Source organism: Felis catus, chromosome E1 (genome assembly GCF_018350175.1).
Source record: "Felis catus isolate Fca126 chromosome E1, F.catus_Fca126_mat1.0, whole genome shotgun sequence".
Classification (NCBI taxonomy): Eukaryota; Metazoa; Chordata; class Mammalia; order Carnivora; family Felidae; genus Felis; species Felis catus.
Window position 1 is genome coordinate 30,255,454 of NC_058381.1, and position 20,569 is coordinate 30,276,022.

Here is a 20,569-nt window from a genome sequence, read left to right on the forward strand (position 1 = left end):
TACATATGGGTGCACCTGGCTCCTTTCATGACGTTATGCTTTACATGACTAATGAAACACACAGAATGAATTTCCTAGAAAGCTGCTTATTTAGGCATTTTTAATGTTTCTCTCTGAAATAAAATGGCAAGTGACCTTCACAGGCTGCTTATTATGTTAGAGAGACATTGCTGCTTGAGAGGACATATTAAACCCCGCCTCCTCCACCCCTCCCCCACTCCATACAGAGATACACACACACCGACGTCCCTAGCAACAGCATTAAGAATCTTTCTAAAGATCTCTTCAAATTCTCTCTCTGCCAAATGAAAGCTTAGCTGTTATGATGACTTCAGAAATAGTTTTGGACCCTTCTCCCGGGCACTGACTCTGGTATGTTATTTATACCTGGACCCAAATCAACTCCCAAATTTTGAATGTGACTCTGCAGCAAATCAGGAGAAAGTCTCTGGTTATACATAAGAGGGTGTTATGTTAATCTTTGGCCTTGTAATGAATTAGAATCCTCGGAATGACCTCTTGTATTCCTGAAAATCTCCCCCTTTCTAGAGACAGCATCTCACTGTGGTGGCTGACGGGTCTCTGACACATGACAGCTCTGGGGATGGGATCCAAGGTGAGGCTCAGTAACTCCTAAAACCTTCTTTGGAGGGGCTCAGGTTAGCTTTTCACAATTGTCTTAACTTTTCCTTTTCTCACTTAGAAGGTAAAATCTCTGAAACAACTTCTTCTTCTCCTTCTCCTCCTCCTCCTCCTCCTCCTCCTCCTCCTCCTCCTCCTCCTCCTCCTTCTTTCTCTCTCTCTCTCTCTCTCTCTCTCTCTCTCTCTCTCTCTCTCTCTCCTTAGATTTATTTGTCCATGGAAGCATTGCTATGAATAATCTAATTTGGTAATATTCATGCCCAGAAGGCTATTTTTTTTCATCAAGGATTAAGAAAAGAGTCAGGCTTTTGTAGCTTAAGCCTAAACTAGTGCCAGGTAAAACTTTACCCTTATCTCTAAAAAGACTTTGACTTTAATGCAGATTTACTTCAATTCCATAAGCTGGGGAAAGCCAGGTGACTGGGTAATTCTACCAAGGTTAGGAGCTGCCTGAGAGGGGTCATGAGTTCAGCTGGACATGCAAACCTAAGGAGATGATGCCTTAGTAATAGGGGCCTCGCGTCCGGGAGCAAATGCTCCAGACGGAGTCATTATCATGCACCCATGTCCATTGCATGGATTCATCCATTCATTCCTCAATCCACTCTTCAACAGATGTGTATTATTAAGTACTTAGTAGCTGTGCCACTGTGGCACACTGTGCCAAATACTTTAATGTCACCAAAAAGCTTATCAATGAAGTATAAACTCCTTCCCACACCTTTAGCAAAATACTCCATAGTGTGGCTCTGCCTACCTCTGTAGACTCATTTCTTGACCCCTCCCTACTCACCCCCCATGCTGTGGCCCGTTTAAATGTCTTTCAGTTCTGTGGACCTGCTGTTCTGTCTCTCGAGAATTCTGCATAGGATATTCTTCCATTTGAACACTTAAGTCCCTTTTGTCTGGCTAACTCATGCACAGCGCTACAGCCTTGGCTTAAACATCATCTCCCAGGGATACTCTTCAAGCTCTTGGGCTGTTAGGGTCCCCACACCGTGGTCCTAGAGCACCTTATACTTGCCCATCGTGACATCTATCACATTTTGTTGCACTAACTTGCTTTCCAACAGCCATTCCCATTTTACTGTAGGAGTTAAGTGCAAAGCCTTTTATTCACTGCTCTATTTCCAGTCTGGCAGAGTTCCTGGCACATAGAAGGCATTCAATAAATATTTAGCGAGTGTTTTCTTGAAGTGCTTAGCATGTGTTTGTTGAATGAATGAATAAACCATTTCAAAGAATAACAGGGGTCTGAGAATTGAAAGGAACCCTAAAGTTCACTTAGTACATCTCATTTTTCTTGCCAGGTGGCAATCCACTGAAGTCTCCCCTCCTCTGATTATCCTTTCTCGATCATCTCAGTGATCACATACTTAGTTTGTGCCCCGCCTGCACCCAGCACTTTTAAGCATGTTCTTGCTTTCTGTTCTCCAGTTGTTTCCCAGACTTTGTCTCATCTCTACAAACGTATTCTCCGTCACGCCCAGCATAAGCCTGAAATTATTTGATGCTTGATTCATTCAATAGCAAACATTTGAACGGGGAGTTGAATGATTGGAGTCTTGTTTTAGGAAGATTAGTCTGGGGTTGGGGGAAGGATGGGTTGCATTGGCCAGACCTAGACAGGACTCTAATAATGACCACAGCACAGAGATACAATTTGAAAACAGCTTTGCGTTTTCTTTCCCTCCCTCTCCCATACCCCCAACCCATATCATAATACCTAAACACTGAGCATGTTTGTTCCCTACTCAGCACTACCCCTCCACCCAATTCTACCCCCACTGTTAGTTCACTTGCTTAGGTTATTTGTGAACCTGTCTCACTGATGGAAGCTCCTTTGAAGACAGGGATTACATTAAACAAATTTTTTTTACATTTATTTATTTTTTGAGAGACATAGAGCACAAGTTGGGAAAGGGCAAAGAGAGAAGGAGACACAGAATCTGAAGCAGGCTCCAGGCTCCAAGCTGTCAGCACAGAGCCCGAAGTGGGGCTCAAACGCACAAACCGTGAGATCATGACCTGAGCCAAAGTCGGACGCTTAACCGACTGAGCCACCCAGGTGCCCTGAAGACAGGAATTACATTTTAATTCATTTGTATTTTCCTCCTCTAGCCCTTATACCCCCTGCCCAGGCTGGTGTTTAGCAGGTACTGAGTGCTCAGTAAATATGAAGAAAAACAGCTTATTTATGCAAAGCACTGGATGAAGCACTATGGTGAGGTGGGGAACAAAGATGATGAGGTATCTTTTCAAAGATAAAGGGGACTGAGTTAGTGAGAGAGAATGAGTAGTTCCTTATGGGATGCTTAGGGAAGATTCACAGAGAGGTTCGCATTTGCACTGGATCTGGCAGAATGAAGACCTCTAGAGGTTGAAAAGAAGAGAGGGAAATGGAGTCAATGCACAGAATTCCTAGCATGTTTAGGGAACAACCAGTAATCCAGTTGGGCTGGAGTAAATGTGGATGGAAGATCTAATGGAATGTGGGCTGCAGAAAGAGGTCAGGGCTAAACTGGGGTGTGCGTGGATGTTCTGTTTGAGTTTGGGCTTTTTCCTACAGGAGACAGGGATTTGAGCAGGAGAATGTCAGGGATGAGGGTTAAGATCCCTCTGTTCTAGACATAATGGACCCGGGACCAAAGCACTGAGAACCTGGAAGCAGGAAGACATTGATGGCGAGGGTCTATGGAAAAGGAGATTGGGAGCTGAAAGTTGGGTGCACTCTGGAAGAAGAACTTACAGGACTTGTCTGTGGTGTAGCTAAGAGCGGAGGAAGATGTGAGCATAAGAAAAAAGCTGAGGTTGACTTTTCAAGTTTCAACCTACATGATGGCAGATGATGGCGACAATCCATCAATGCCAGTGCACAAACACAGAGGTAATGTAGGTATTCAAGTCCTGGTCTATGCACATTTTGAAGACAGAGAAAAGATCAGGAGGCCGAATCCTGGGAGCCATGTGGAATGCTCCCCATGCTCCCCATGTGGGTGCCTGGACTGCTCTGAAGAAGCCATTCAACATCTGTAAAAGTAGTTAGTTCAGGCTGTGACAGATGGGCCAGCGACACATAGGGCCATGTGTAGGGGAACAGGTACAGAGTTTCCCCAGGAAGAGGACTTCCCCATGACATGGTTCCCATCTCAGAGTTGTTGAGCCTGGTGGAGCGAACTCCAGTTCGGGATGAGGAGTATTGAGCTTGAGTCCCCAGGCTGCTTCTCACCAGCTGGGTGACCTTGAGTGACCTTGGGCGAGTTACTTTCTCTCCACCAGGTCTCAGTTTTCCCACTTGGAAAATGAGGGAGCAGAGCCAGTTAAATTCAAAGGTTCCTTTTTAGTGGACTCTTCCCTGATTTGTGAAGTGCAACGTTGAGAATTTCAGAATACTTGTGAAACTAGGCCAAGGCCCACCAACATCAGAAGCTAGCAATGTCCACTCTCTCCTGCAAATTCATGCCCATATTTTGAGAACGTCCATATATCACCGCAAATGCATGTCTGCCCTGCGGTTAGTTCCGTGTGGTTTGTTTGGAAGACATAAATTTAAATTGATCACTTTTTGATGACCTTTTTCTAACGATTTTTCACTCTTTTTTTTTCAGCAAAGATTTTTTTTTTAGGGGTGCCTTTTCATTGGAGTCTCAAAATTAAATTATGGGAAGAAAGCAGCAATCCCTTACTGTGGTCAGCAAAGAGTCTGGCCAGCCTACTTCCGCTCCCTAATCTCCTGACCTTCCTTAGGGCGAGGCCGCTCAGTAACGATTCTTTTTTCAAAAATAAAATGTGCTACTTATCAAAAGCTGCTAAAAAGGAGACAAAAAAAAAATAGGAAAAGAAAACTAACACCCCAGGGTGTATCTGAACATGCTTATTATGTGCGAAGTTGTTAGTAATGAATGTAAAACTCTTCCTCCTCCTCCCTTGCAATTACTAAGCCCCAAAGAAAAAAGGAAACAGGGGTGGGGGAAGGCAGGAGCTATTCAGTCCCAAGCAGACCTTTTCAAAAGGTGCAGACTGCTCATAGGCATGCTATTTCTTGATTATTTTGTTTTAAGCACTAGTTGACCTTTCAGATTAAAAGTAAAGGCCCCAAAATATCCTGAGAAACTCTTTTTTTTTTTTTTCTCTAAGTCTTGGAGACCAGACTCATGACATTCAGAAAAGACTCTCCAAAACGAGATGGGCCGTGTGACTTCTGCCGTGATTTGATGACAGAGTGTTTATCGGAACTAATCATGTGAGATTTTCCAGTGTTGCATTTTTGAGAAACGGGATTCTCTTAAGGAGGTTACAAACACTTCACTGAAAGCTTTCCAAGAACAGCTTCATGCCGCCTCTCGCCAGCCTCTCGCCAGCCGGAGCACCGATGTGATAATCAGGGTCCGAGCTTCTGAAAAGTCTTCTTGTTCTGGCTGCCACCCTCCTTTCAGCCGTCATTAGAATTCTCAAGCTATGAATCCCCTATTGTCTGTGTGAGCCCGGGATCCCCCACACCACGCGGAGGAAGGAATGTGAACCTTCTAGGTCTGGTCCTAAGCCTCAACCCTATCCAGCAGGTCACAAAGCCCCATTTATACTTGGCTCCAAAGTTTTATCATAATTCTTTATCTGCTCAGCCCCATAGATCCTCTAGGGCAGTCAGGAGACGTTTGGTAATGAAGCCCATTTATCCTCATTTTCTCAATTGGCACACTTAAAGTTCTAATATTTATGTTCACACTGTCCTAATTTTGAATGTCAAAGATACTATGCGAGACAAGGAGCATTGCCAAAGGATAATTGAACCGCACCGAAGAGTTCACCAGAGTCTGATGCCTGATGTGGTTTGTCATATTACCAGTCATTGCATCACAAATAGTTAACTTCAATAGCTTGGTGGAAACATAGTAACAAACGCTGCCATTTATCAAACACCTCTTCCTGTGTGGCATGCAGCGACGTCACTGAATTCTCACACTTTACGAAGAGGATTATCCACTTTTTATTGAAACTAAGGTTCAGAGAGATTAATTAACCTGTTTCTGTGCATTCAGAGGCTGAGCTTAGACTCAAACCCAGATCTCTGACTGCAAAGCTCACGGCATTTGTACCTCACTCCTTTGCCTCTTACCAGAAATACAATTTGTGAGTCGTTTTAAATTAGCATAACACAGTTATTTTTCATCACAGTTAAGCAAAGAATTTTAAACTTAGGGCTGTTAAAAAGGTTTTGGCCAACTGAATAATGAGATCTCTTCTGATAAGTATTAGCATGCTCTCAGGTCAGAGTAGGAATTTGTGGCATATACTTCACCTATCAATAGGTGGCAGTATTCACCTAAATCTCTCCAAGAGGAATTAGCACAGGTCACTCACAACCATCCCCAAGGCCATCTACATTTTTTGATGCACTGGGTTTTATCATGAAGAGTAGCGTTTACAATAATTGGGCTACTAACTGGATCTTCATCATGCCTTCGGAGAGTGAGATTTGGACTCCAGTGGGTTGTTTGGGAGGGGGATGCGCCATCACAGAGACCTTGGGACCCCTCTCCATTCGCAACATTCATTTTGACCATTTCCTCGAGGGAGGTCTTTGTTTGCAACTGGAAGCCAAAGATGATTTGGGGGTCTTCGTTTACTTTAAGAATCTTCAGCATAATTTTCAAATAATTTAAAAATGAAATTATTAATACCCTAAGATTTGATAATTCATACATTCATAATTCAGAGAAAGTTTGCTCAGATCAGGACAATAAAGCAACCGGCAGACCTCATGGTTTCAAAGTGGTTTCAAGACCTATGTGCATGTATACTCGCCCATCAAAACATATGAGTCTTCACCAGGATGCATGAAAACTGGAGTCCATAAAGTAAGTGCTCAATACACAAGTCAAAGTGGACAAGTTGATGAGGCCAAGTACCAAAGGATAAATGACCTCTGGGTTTTAGGCAGACTCTTCCTCTTTCTCTTATTCCTCTGTAACCTCCCCTTCTTCCTTCTCCTTTTTCCATAAAAAAATATCTTAATATCAAAAATATCTTTAGTTAAAAGTGTTAGCACAGAATCTGTCTCTATCTGCTGGCTGCTAATAAGAGTCTGCCTGGTAGGATACAGTTTTACAAAGTCAGGAAAACAGGTATGGTCGTGGATAAAAGGATAAGCTGAGAAATTCTCAGGCCTATTTTTATGTTGACCCCCCCCCCCCCTTTTCATGTGGGATACTTGGAACTGATCATCATAAATGATGGACCAAGAAGCACTGAGAAATTACATAAGATGAGGAGTCCTGACTCTCAGAAATTAAGAAGTTGACTCAAGTTAAGATTCTCAGGAGACTGGATTCTCTCGAAAGAATTCAGATTGGCTGGTGGATGAAGGCAGAAGTCTTCAGAGATGGCATCTTAACTTTTTTTTACGTTCCCAAAAGGGATGAGTATCTTTCTCTGTGCTCACTGTGGCATTTGGAACCATGTTAGCGCTCACGGCATAGTCTACCTTCGTTAGAGTTACTTGTGGCCCCACTTTCCTGGACCGAGACCTCCAGGAGGGCAAGACTCATACCACCCTAACTTTTGAATTGGCTTCTCAGCTCAGTGACCTGGGCCTTGTGTATGCTAGATGATGTTCAATACATATATACGTTTAGCGGAACTGAATTAAAGAGAATTCATATGAACGCATTTTATATTTCTGCCCGTAGGTTAGAAGAGAAATTGCAGCTTGGGTGTTGGAAACCTTGCACAGGTCACATTTCTTGTTTGTCATACGGTTCTTCCATTTTAGGGCCGCATTGGTAAGCGACTGTAGGCATACCATGCCAAAGCCGACACCACCCCCGGAACTATTAGTTAACTCATTTTATATCCTGGGCAAGGCCATCTTATTTTTGTAGGATGCCCCGGCCACATGAAGGTTAAATGCAGAGGCAGGCAAAAAAGCCATTATAAGGGACGTTAAGTGACCCACATTTAGTGTATCATGCCAATCACTAATGTTTCCTGCTTTTGTGGTTCAGAGACCCAACCTGCACTAAAAAGTCGAACACTACAATGCTGTTTCCTAACGGTAGCTCTCATTGTTTCCCATATTAGGGCATAGCTAAGCACAAGGGGAGACATTCATCTTCAAAAGCTTACAAAATTACATTCAACCCATTAGGCATATCAGGAGCTATTGCCACGCTCGGGAAATGAATTACCCAGCTGAATATCACGGGCATAATGAAGTTGTCAGCAGCAACAGTGCGGCTGTAGATTGTCTGATTATGTGTTGGCTGTGCTGGCCATTCAGGGACACACCAGGAAGGAAGTCATTGTCATACCGTCCACAACATTCTCAGCCCTGTCCCCAGCCACGGTAATAAACCTGATATCCTGAGAAGCACATGGAAAACAACAATAACAGCAACAAACGACAAAAAGCATGCCCTTATTCCTGGCATGGCTGGAGTGTGTCCCTTCCTAGGGCTCCCATCTGTCATCTTCTTTAAAAAAAATGACCATGACAAGGAGTGCAAGTTTAGATTCTGGCCCTCCAAACAAACATTTCACAATGGGCTTCCTTAGCCTTTGTTAACCTCAAAATAAACAGCAGTCCAGCAAGAGAGCTTTAACTACGTGGGTGGGATTTACACCTCTCCTGTGAGTCAAAGATGGAGGCAGCCTGAGTTGTTCTTTTCTGCAGAAGGATCTGCCAAAGCAGGGTGATATAGGTAGTGTCTCTTGACATCAACCGGAATCTTCTCAAAGATTCTCTTGGCTTTTTTTTTTTAACCCAAACCACAAAAAACCCATAACAAAACAAAACAAAACAAAACAAAACAAAACAAAAAAGAAGCCAAACAACTTGAAGCTTTCTCCTCTCTTAACTGAGCATGTTAAACTAGATGACCTTGAAGCAACTCCGAGCTCTAATATGCTATGATATCAAAAGGCCACTAGAGCACATAGCACATAAAAGAACACCTGCCACAAAGACAAAATGCTTTATTTCTACCCAGCTTCTCAGTTTGTATCGGAAATAGGTTCTCATGCTTTAGAACCAACATTCATGAACTTTCTTTTCCTCTAGTGCAATGAAATCTGCTTTAAGCAGGTGTTATTTATCAAGAATGCTTGCTTTAAAAATAAAAAAGAACGTTGGTGTATTTCACTCACTAACAGAATCCTATATCTATTCATGTTTTCTTTGGATAAAACCAACAAGATGTTGCTGTTGGTGGGACTGGTTCTCTTCATGCACTCACCACATTGCACGTGAGCACTGGACCCTTTGAGTACCTGAGGTGGCCCCGCTCAGTGGGGAGTGATTTGCATGAGTAATCTGGGTAGTTCTGGTGGTCAGGCAAGCTGTAGAGCAAATTCTTCTCTCTCCACCCTCATTTGTTTTTGTCTCCTGGGCGCCGGCCACAATAGGTTTTCATAAACTCATCTGGGGAAACTTTTTTTGGAGTTTGAGTTCAGGTTTCAGTTGGATTCTAGACCCCTAGACCGAATGTCAGAGAGGGTCCTCTGGCCCTTGGTTAGCTGATAAATAAATCTCAAGAGGTCCTCCCTCTTTTCCAGGTTTTCTTTCTTTATTTACTCTAGCCGGAGAGTTCCTTAGATGATCCCCATGTGTCTGGCTTGGGATCCAGTCTCCTGCCAACCTGCTCACCTGCCCAGCCCCACCAGAAATACCCCACCAATTTGACAAATGGTTTATCTCCATGACTTTGGTGTCCATTATGGACACCAAATCTTAGTAGAGAAGAGAGAATTCTTTGTCATTAATCATGGTGAGAATTCAAAATACTGAGGTAAAGGAGAAGTGAGGATGTTCATCATCTTTGCACATCCAAACATAGTCATGAAGATCTATGCTGGGTTGTAAGACCCAGCAATTATAAAGGGAGTCTACAATGTCACTTAAACGCTGGACCACAAGAGGCACTTCATCCATTCAAATTACTCTCTGATGAAAGGGAAAACTTCTTCCCCTTTCTCCTAACAATGTCAGATCAGGTTTGCCATACAAATTCCAGAAGCATCTGACCTAAAGCACACAGCAGCAAAAAGGCATTTAATGAACTAGAGAAGAAAGAAAAACAGAGGAAGAATCAAAAGGAAAGTTAAAGAGGTTGTAATAATAGTACTTTTAAAGAAGGCTTTAAAGATTCACCCCGTTAACTTTTAGCCCCATTTCTATTATTCCTGTCTTCCCTTGCAGACATTGGCACAGCCCCTTTCTTTCTGGCCTACTTCTTCTGTCTCCAGACTTCTGTCCCGCTTCCCTTTCTTCTCTCCGTCCCAGAGTCTGAACCCCCATGACAGCAGGCCCATGAAGGGCTGAATGGGGTGCTCCGGTCACTTTGTAAGATGGCTCAGTGCAGAGCTTTTTCAAGGACCGCATATGCCAAGTACTCAAAGTAATTCTTCTATGGCATTGTCAGACTTGCCGGATGCACCTCGCAGGAGAGGGAGGCATTGAATGGATTTAGAGGCTCAATGGCTTATTCACTTCATTCAGCATTTGGGGGAAAATCCAAGACTTTGCTCAGAGAGGATTAAAAGGACTGCAACGGGCACTCTCCATCAGTGCTGCCTGCCTAGCTAGGTCAGCCTCCTCCTGGTTTGAAAGGAGGTCACAAAACCTTGCTGATGTCTCCGTTCCTCAACGTTTGAACTCAGTGTATCAAACACAACCAGAGCTAGTTATTCTAAGTGATTTACCTGCAACATCAAGGAAATGTAGGGATTTTTCTGTAACAGTCCCACTCTAAAATGCATTTCCTTCTCAAATGAACACGTGTGCGCACACACACACACACACACACACACACACACAACACTTGCTACATAGTCACCATCTCTTCCAGATACGTAAGTGAGAAAATCAAGTGCTTAGGAGCATTTACACTTTGTCAACCAAGTATTAATTTAGTGCAATGTGGCATATGGACAGGAGAAATTGTGGCTATTTTAACTGACTGAAACAAAACCACACAGCCTGAAGACAGTTACATGTAACCTAGTGAAACACACTTGTCCTTGAACAAGAAGAGTTTATTTTGAGCTTGGCAGGACTGAGTGGTTGAGACAGAGTAGATTCCTGCGTGAGAAGGCATCGGGCGTCACACAAAGACCCCAGGCTTAGACAGAAGTGGTTTTGAGCTCTGCCTGAAAAAGAATCACTGCTGCTTTCCATTAACCTGAAATCATTCCCCTCTTCCTTTCTCTACACCAGTACCTTTATCTGCAGCACCCCTGCCTGGTAGGCCCTGAGGTTCAAGGTGCTGTCGAAAGTGGCAGATAAGGAAGGTGAACTCTGGGGTCCACTGCAGGAAAAAGTCTAGGATATCGGAAATAAAATGCCAGTGAGGGTCAGGAGATGCGGATAAAAGGCTTGGGTTTGCTACTTGTCAGCGGTGAAGCTTTGGCAAGTCACCTGACTTCTGAGTCTCAATTTTCTCATGTAAAAAATGGAATTAATAGTAGTCACCCTGCAAAAGGCCTGAATAGATACATCACAACAGAAGGTTTACAAATGGCCAGTAAGCACACGAAAAGGTGCTCAACTTGAATAGTCATCAGAGAATTGCAGAATAAAACTACCATGAGATACCAGTGTGTGCCCACGAGAATGGCGGACATCCAATGTCGGTGGGGGTGTGGAACAACTGGAACGCACATAGATGGTTGATGGGAGTGTGAAACGGTATAATAACCTTAGAGAACTGTCTGGCAAGTTTTTACAAAATTAAATACAATGTGCCTTATGATTCAGCAATTCTGCTTTGGGTTTTACCCAAAAGAGAGGAAAAGAAATACCCACAGAAAGAACTGTACAAGAATATTTATAGCAGCTTTGGTCAAAATCGCCAATCTGGAAACAGTTGGAATGTCATCAATAGAATAACAGATGCACAAACTGTGCTATACTTATTCTATGGAATATTACTCAATAATAAAAAGGAATGAACTATGGAGCCACATAACAATGTGACTGAATGAATCACAAAAAAAAAAAAAAAAAAAACCCACCAACACCACAACAACATTATGTTGAGCAAAAGAAGCCAGACACAATAGAATACTTACAACATGATGGCATGTCTGTGAAGATATTTGGCAAACTGATCACAATAGGGATAGAAATCAAAACAGTGGTTGCCTAGGCCTGGGGAATGGGAATAACTGACTGGATGGTAGTAGAAGGAAACCACCGGGCATGTTGGAAATGTTCTATATTTGATTGAGGTTGTCAGGAGGGTGTATTCAATTATTGAAACATCTCTAACCGAACACTTAAAAGCTATTCATTTTATTGTATGTAAATTTAAAGCAATAAATGTCTGCTCTAGCTACCTCACAGAGATGTTGGAAGACTGAATGAGAAACAAGGTGAATAGAAATGCCATGTAAATCTGCACTGTTGTTGTTCGATAGATAAAACCAAGCACAGACCGTATTATGGACAGGCATATGGAAGCCAGGTGCAGATCCCAGGATGTGAACCCAGGCTCCGGCCCAAGGACCAAGCCCATGCTACTAGCCCATGTGATGTCTTTGTGAGAATAAGAAAAGCAAAGCTCTTCTTTCCCCCCTCACTGTGACCCACCGCTTAGAGAGCAGAGATTGGCTGAATGTCACCAACATTTTACCCACTAGGCCGGGCCTGTTTGTACCAGGAATAATCTGCATGGCTCTACACGAGGGCTCTCCTCAAGGCCTTGGTACATACTGTTCCATCTGCCCAAAACATTTGTCCGTGTCACAAGACTGGCTCTCTTTGATACTTCAGATCTTGGTTTAAATGCCATTTCCTTATGGAGGAAATATTCTGCCCTCAACCCCGTGAGTCTTTATCTCAACACCTTTGGGCCTAGAAGCACCAGCCATAATTTGTAATTAGCATTTCCTTTCCTGGTCTTTCTCTGTCTCCTCCTTCTAGACTATGTTTTCCATAGGGGCAGGGAGCCCACCTCTTGGTGAACAAGAGGTATAACACCCAAGGGTATAGAATAGTGCCTAGCACATGGCAGATGATTTACAAATGTTTGTTGAGTGACACGGTCTGATAGAAGTTTGGGGAGGTAGGAAGTTGAAAGCTAGTGACTTTCCCAGTGGGTGATCAGGTAGGGATACACTTGGCTATATAACTGGAGACCCGCAGGGAAAAAGGTTTCAGGGAGGACCATGGGAGGCCAGAGACCTGGCAATTAGGATGGCTGGGATTAGGAGTAAGACACCGAGAATGGGTAATAATATCAATGTACCAAAAACACAATATTTTGGTGTCAAATTTTTATATTTTACAATAATAACATTTTGCTAACGTGCTCTTGATTGGCCACCAGATTTTTCTAGCTTGCTTTTCTGGAAATTCATTTTTTTTGGTCATCAAGATTTATAATTTTAGTAACTTTATTTTCAGTTGATATAACTGAAAGCAAATCAGTTATTTAGCTTATTCTTAGCAAATGCAAGATCATAGATACTTTTTGATAATTTTTGATTTTGAGAGGATCTTTCTGTTGATACAGTTATTACTGGACCTGTTAAGAGTATTTTAGAAGTACAATAATAATTAGATAATTTTTTTATAATTTTGAAATATCCTTTTTAGTATATCTACAGCTGATGATTCTTGCAGAACCATTTTTCTGAAGATTTAGCTCTTTAAACAAGTTCATTTTGAATAAATCTAAACTCAATTTTGAATGTAAGTGTATACAGTGGCCTTTTAATATTTCCTCTGACATTTCCTGAAATTTGTGTAGGTCATATAAGAAACGAAAACTGGGGCTTGGGTGCCTGGGTGGCTCAGTCGGTTGAGTGTCCGACTTTGGCTCAGGTCATGATCTCACAGCTTGTGAGTTCAAACCCCACGTCAGGCTCTGTGCTGAAAGCTCAGAGCCTGGAGCCTGCTTCGGATTCTGTATTTCCCTCTCTCTCTGCCCCAACCCACTCACATTCTGTCCCTGTCTCTCTCAAAAATAAATAAACATTAAAAAAAAAAAAAGAAACTAAAAGTGGGGCTATCATTACAGATATTTAAAAGAATAATAAGGAAATGCAATGAATAATTCTACAAATAGAAATTTTACAACTTAGACGAAATAGACCACTTTTTCAAAAAACCCAGACTACTGCAACTGCCAATACGAAACAAGTCACTTGAATAGTCCTTTAATTGTTAGGGAAATTCAATTCATAATTTTATTTTATTTTATTTTATTATTTTTTTTTAATTTTTTTTCAACGTTTTTATTTATTTTTGGGACAGAGAGAGACAGAGCATGAACGGGGGAGGGGCAGAGAGAGAGGGAGACACAGAATCGGAAACAGGCTCCAGGCTCCGAGCCATCAGCCCAGAGCCTGACGCGGGGCTCGAACTCACGAACCGCGAGATCGTGACCTGGCTGAAGTTGGACGCTTAACCGACTGCGCCACCCAGGCGCCCCAAATTCATAATTTTAAAACACCCAAAAAAGAAATCTCCAGGCCCAGATGGTTTCGCTGGAGAATTTTACCAAATATTTAAAGGAAAATTGACACCAATTTTACACAATCTCTTGCAGAACATAGAAGAGGGGAGAATGCATCCCAATTCATCTTAGGAAACTAATATTTACCCTGGCAAAGAAAACAAAGACAGTGCCAAAAATAAGACCACACACTACTATTCCTCATAAATATTGTAAAAATCATTAACCAAATATTAGCAATAGAATCCAACAATATATAAAAGAATTGATTATACACCATGACCAAGTGGCATGTATTCAAGGCATGCAAGGCTGGTTCAATATTTGAAAATCAATCAATGTAATTCATCATATCAACAGACTAAAGAAAAAAAAAACCCTCACATTATCATTTCAATTGATGCAGAAAAAGTGTTAGGCAACATTCAATACTCATTCATGATTATTACTCTAAGAAAGATAGTATTAGAGGGAGAATCCTCAGCTTGATAAAGAATATCTAGCAAGAAATCTATGTCTAACATGATAGTAAATGTTGAAAGACTGAATGCTTTCCCCCCGAGATCAGGGGCACATCATGGATGTCAGCTCTCACTGCTCCTTGTACTGGGATTCTTTTTTTTTTTTTTTTTTAACTTTTTTAAAGGTTTATTTATTTATTTTGAGAGGTGGAGAGGGGCAGAGAGAGGGAGAGAGAGACTCTCAAGCACGCTACGCACTGTCAGTGCAAAGCCCAACATGGGGCTCAAACCCACGAACCATGAGATCATAACCTAAGCTGAAATTAAGAGTCGGATGTTTAACTGGCTGAGCCACCCAGGTGCCCCAGTACTGGGAGTTCTTGTAGTATGAAGTGTAGTAAAGCAAGGAGAGAAAATAAAAGACATACAGATACAAAAGGAAGAACTGAAAGTGTCCTGTTTTGCAGACAAAATGATTATCTACATAGACAGTGCCAAGGAATCTACAAAAGATTCCTAGCACTAGTAAGTGAATTCAACAAAGACACAGGATACAAAATGAACACACAAAACTTAATTGTATTTCTGTACACTCACAATAAATGTATAGACACTGAATTTAAAACTGCAATACCATTTACAGTTTGCCCTAGAAATGAAATCTTAGGTATAAGTGTAAAAATCGTGTACAGGATTTGTATGCTGACTATAAAACACTGATGTAAAAAATCAAAGATCTTAATAAATGCAGAGACATAACACATCCATGGATTAGAAGATACAACATAGTCAAGATGCCAATTCTCCCTAAGTTGACATCTAGTTTTAATACAATTCCTACCAAAATCCCAGCAAGAATTTTTGTAGGTAGAGGGCAGATTTTTCTAAAACATAGGTAGGAGGCAAAGGAATTAGGGTACCTTCAACAATTCTGAAAAAGAAACTAAGCTGGGAAGAGCCAGTCTACTCAATTTCAAGATTTATTATCTAATTGCAGTGATGAAAACTGTGTGGTACTGGCAGAGGGAGAGGCGCATAGATCGATGGGACAGAATAAATAAATTAGAAACTAACCTACACAAATATGCCCCACTGGGTTCCTCTGACAAAGTTGCAAAAGTAACCAACAGAGGGAGGACAGCCTTTCAACAAGTTGTGCTGAAGCAGATAAACATCTATAGAAAGAAAAAAAAAAGGAAAGAAGGAAAAAAGAAACAAAATAAAAGAAACTTGACCTAAGCCTCACACTTGATACAATCATGAGCTAAAATGTAACATGTAAACCATAACCCTCTAGAAACAGAGGAGAGAGTCTTCAGGATCTAGGACTCCGCAAAGAGTTCTTAGACTTGATGCCAAAAGCACACTCCATAAAATGAAAAACTGATAAACTGGGCTTCATCCAAATGAAATTTTGCTTTGTGAAAGGATGAAGCTGCAGAATGGGGAAAGAGATTTCCCAGCCGCATATCTGACAAAGAACTGGTATCTAGAATACACAAAGAATTCTCAAATGGGCAAGATATAAAGAGACATTTTACCAAAGGGGATATTCAGATGGCAAATAAGCCATAAACACATGATACTGTACTCACCATCATTAGCCATTAGGGGAACACACAATGAGAGGCCACTACAAACCTAGCAGAATGGCTAAAATAAAAAAATAGTGACAACACCAAATGGTGGCAAGGATGCAGAGAAAGTGGATCACACTCACGGTGCCAGTGGGGATGTAAAATGGTATCATCACTCTGGAAAACTGGGAATTTCTTAAAGTGCTAACCATGCAAATGACCTATGTCCCAGCAATTGCACTACTTAGGCATTTATCTTAGAGAGATGAAGACTAGTTTTGGCACATGTACACGAACGTCTATAGCAGCTGTATTTATAATAGCCCCAAACTAGGAATAAACTAGATATTCTTCAATGGAAAGATGGTTAAACAAATAGCCATAATATGGAATACTACTCAGCAATAATAAGGAACAGACTTCTGGGGTGCCTGGGTGGCTCAGTCGGTTGAGCATCCAGCTTCGGCTCAGGTCTTGATCTCCTGGTTTGCGAGTTTGAGCCCCGCATCGGGCTCTGTGCTGACAGCTCAGAGCCTGGAGCCTGCTTCTGATTCTGTGTCTCCTACTCTCTCTGCCCCTCCCCCACTCATGCTCTGTCTCTCTCCCTCTCAATAATAAATGTAAAAAAAAATTAAAATAAGGAACAGACTTTGGATACACATGACAACTTAGGTAAATTTCTAAAGAATTATGCTGAGTAAAAAAAGTCTGTCTTAAATCGTTACATACTGTATTATTCCATTTATAGAACATTCTTGAAATGCAAAAATATTAAAATGGAGAAGAGATTAGTAGTTGTCAGTGGTTAAGGAGGGAGTGGGTGTGGTTATAAAACTAAAGGGCAATGGCAAGGATCTTTGTGGTGACAGAAGTGTTCTTTGTTTTTTTTTTTTAATTTTTTAAATGTTTATTTATTTTTGACAGAGAGAGAGAGAGAGCATGAGTGGAGGAGGGGCAGAGAGAGAAGGAGACCCAGAATTTGAAGCAGGATCCAGGCCCTGAGCTGTCAGCACAGAGCCCGATGTGGCACTCAAACTCACAAACTGCAAGATCATGACCTGAGCCGAAGTCAGATACTCAACCGACTGAGCCACCCAGGCGCCCTAGAAGTGTTCTGTTTCTTGACTGGGTCAATATCAGTATCCTGATACTGATATTGTTGTCATAAGATGCAAGATGTTATAATCAGAGAAAACTTTGGGATCTCCTTGTGTTATTTCTTACAACAGCATCTGAACCTACGGTTATTTCAAAATTAAAAGTTTAAATTTTTTCTTAATGTTTATTTATTTTGAGAGAGAGAGAGAGACAGAATGCGAGTGGGTCAGGGGCAGAGAGAGAGGGAGACACAGAAGCTGAAGCAGGCTCCAGGCTCTGAGCTGTCAGCACAGAGCCCCACGCGGGGCTCGAACTCACGAACTGTGAGATTATGACCTGAGCCGAAGTCGGACGCTCAACCAACTGAGCCACCCAGGCGCCCCCCAAATTAAAATTTTAGTTAGTGGCGCCTGGGCGGTTCAGTTGGTTAAGCTAGTGACTCTTGATTTCGGCTCAATTCACGATCTCACGGTTGTGAGATCAAGCCCCACACTGGGCTCTGCACCAGGCACGGAGCCTGCTTGAGATTCTCTCTCTCCCTTCCCCTCTGCCCATTTCCCCTGCTTGCATTCTCTCTCTCTCTCTCTTAAAAATAATACTTATGATTAAAAAGTTGATCAGCTGTGAAAATAGTCTGCTTCAGTTGTCTGATATTTAACCTCCATCAGTGCTTCTGTGGTATGAAAGTAGATGCGAGCACAGAGGACCGGTTCTGGTAACACTGTGCCTATGTCTACCTGGAGGGCAGCAAGCTGGTGCAGAAGGGCAGAGAGATTTTGTACAAACAAGTTTTCCAGTGGCGTGAAGGTATGTTACCTGACATACTGCTTACCCAGGATCTAGTGCAGGGCTTTGCACAAAATTAAAAATCAGTAAGTAGCTACTGAAGGTAATATTGAATAAAAGGATACTTTCAGAAATCTGCTGTTTTGCCTCAGAGTTGGACGGTGTTGCTTGTTCCTCAAATCTAATGGAATTGTTGGCCCTCAGATTCCCTAGCAGTGACAAGGCGAAGATAAAGTTACTTGTCTGAAAATTTGGTATGCAACTCACTCAGAAATCAAAGGAACTAGAAAGCCAAAGGAAGCCAAAGCGAGCCAAAGCACGTGGCCTTGTAGAGTAGACAGAGCATGGGTTGTGAATTCTTTCACCCAACAAATCCATTCCGGAGACATCATCCTGCAGTTATCCGTCCGCAAATGTGCAATTGCATATAAACAGTGCACGTTTCATTGCAGTACTGCTTCTGGTTGCCAAAAGTTGGAAAAAAAAATATTCAATAGATTTAAATATACCATGACAATCCTTCTAATGAAATACCATGCAACTATTAAAAGGGATCTGGTGCATAGGTATTATTGACACAGAAAGATACTCAAGAAAAAAATTTTAAAGCAAGTTCTAGAACAGTTCTAATTTTTTTGTATAAAAAATGTATACGTATGTCTCTACGTTTAGTAGTATACACTAAAAAAATAGGAAAACATGTACTCTGTGCTATGAACATGGTTATCTTGGGAGAAAGTAGGATTATGAGGGACTTTAACTCAGTTCTCTATTTCTGTATGTTTGAATAGGTTATACTGATATCGATAACTTCTGTAAATCACACAAAGGTGTTTTCTTTCCAATTTTTTTTAATGTTTATTTATTATTGAGAGACAGAGAGAGACAGAGCATGAGCAGGGGAGGGGCAGAGAGAGAGGGAGACACAGGATCCGAAGCAGGCTCCAGGCTCTGAGTTGTCAGCACAGAGCCCGACGCAGGGCTGGAACTCGTCAACTGCGAGATCATGACCTGAGCCGAAGTCGGATGCTCAGCCTACTGAACCACCCAGGGGCCCCCAAAGGTGTTTTTCTTTTAATGATGGAGGATGGCCCTTGGAGTTTGAAAGACTTGTGTTTGAAATTCAACACTTCCATTAACTATAAATTTGGACAACTTACTTCACCTCTCCAATAAGTGTGTTTAGGGGCCCCACTTTCCTTGTCTGTAAAATGGGGATAATGCTACTTACCTTATAAAGTTATCATGTGAATTCAGTGAAGGAAAACAAACATTTGATCTGGGGCCTGGCTCAAAGCAGTTAATTTATAAAATACATTTGTATGCATTTGCCACTGCCTAGGCTGTGGGAGAGTGCCAGATTTCTGATTAGGGCCCTTGTCTACAACTTCTCAACTGTAGAAAACATTTACAGCCGTAAGGCCTGTTGACTCATTGAATTTCCAAGACTGGCTACTTCCTGTCAGGTGTTTCCTGTTCTCATCCAAGACCCCAAATAAAAGCAATATGCAGTTTCAATACCCAGGTTTGGTGTTCGTGGTCTGTAGACATGCCCTTCCTTCACCCTTCATTCAGCCACCCAGATCCAGGATTTCACTGTCCCACATCTACTGCAAGCTAGCTCAGTGTAGACAGAAGTCCTTCAAAGCTCTGAATCTTCATCATCTAACGAGCTCAGCTCTTCTGCACTGATGGCAAAGCTATCAGGGCATTGCTTGATGGGACTTCTTACCTGTAACTTTGAGAGATGAGAAAAGTCCGCACGAGAAAGCCTCAGGTTGGGCCATTAATTATATTACCCACTTCTAATGCCATATGGTGAAAGTGGGATGAGGTAAGCCGGCATTTTAGGGCATTTTGAATTAAACTGAGCCATTATGATTGGGTCCTACACTATTATATGCTGTGTACTGGGAGACTCTGTGATCCCTCGTGTCCAGAAAGAGGCACTCCAATCCAGCAGTGAGCAGGCTGCCAGAAAGGAGCCGGACCAGAGTTTAACTCAAGCTGATTGGTAGAAGAGGCGACAAATCTGGATCTGATGCAGGTCAAACAAGCCTAGATAGTCCCTCTCATGGCCGAGGTGCGACACTAATGCATGGCTCATTTCTGCCTGTGCTGTGGATGTCTGGGGATTATGTGAGCCCTTTTGATGACAGCAAACCCACGAACTCTGGAGGAATGCCATCTTTACGAAACTTTGTGAGAACACTTCATATGGCTGTTGATACATGCCGCTGGCTCCTGTTTTCTCTCTCCAGGGATGATGCGGAAAACTAGATTAGAAAACAATTACCGTGTTTTAGAATTAGTGGTTTCAATTCTTTCAGACTGCTTGTGTGCATGAACTTCCGGTGCTGAACTCTGGGATCTGATTAAGGTGGAGGGACCCAAAATCTGAGGAGCAGACCTCCCAATTCGGAAGTACGGATAGATAGGGGGCTCTCAGCCTGATGGACAAACAGTCAGATATCTGAGGACTCTATCACAACACCCTGCCGATTATTGCCATCTGCCTGTGAAACTGATCCTTCTCTTGCCCTCAGAG

The 20,569-nt window shown here is 42.1% G+C and overlaps 1 protein-coding gene and 1 long non-coding RNA gene across 9 annotated transcripts in view; one reads left to right on the top strand and one right to left on the bottom strand.

Annotated features, from left to right (window-relative positions):
- Nucleotides 1-20,569, bottom strand: part of ANKFN1 (ankyrin repeat and fibronectin type III domain containing 1) — a 603,208-nt gene that overhangs the window by 158,491 nt on the left and 424,148 nt on the right. The window lies entirely within an intron of this gene.
- LOC109494317 lies at nucleotides 55-8,441 on the top strand. The gene is made up of 2 exons (XR_006589762.1): nucleotides 55-372; nucleotides 4,780-8,441. It is a non-coding gene; the product is annotated as an uncharacterized LOC109494317 (long non-coding RNA).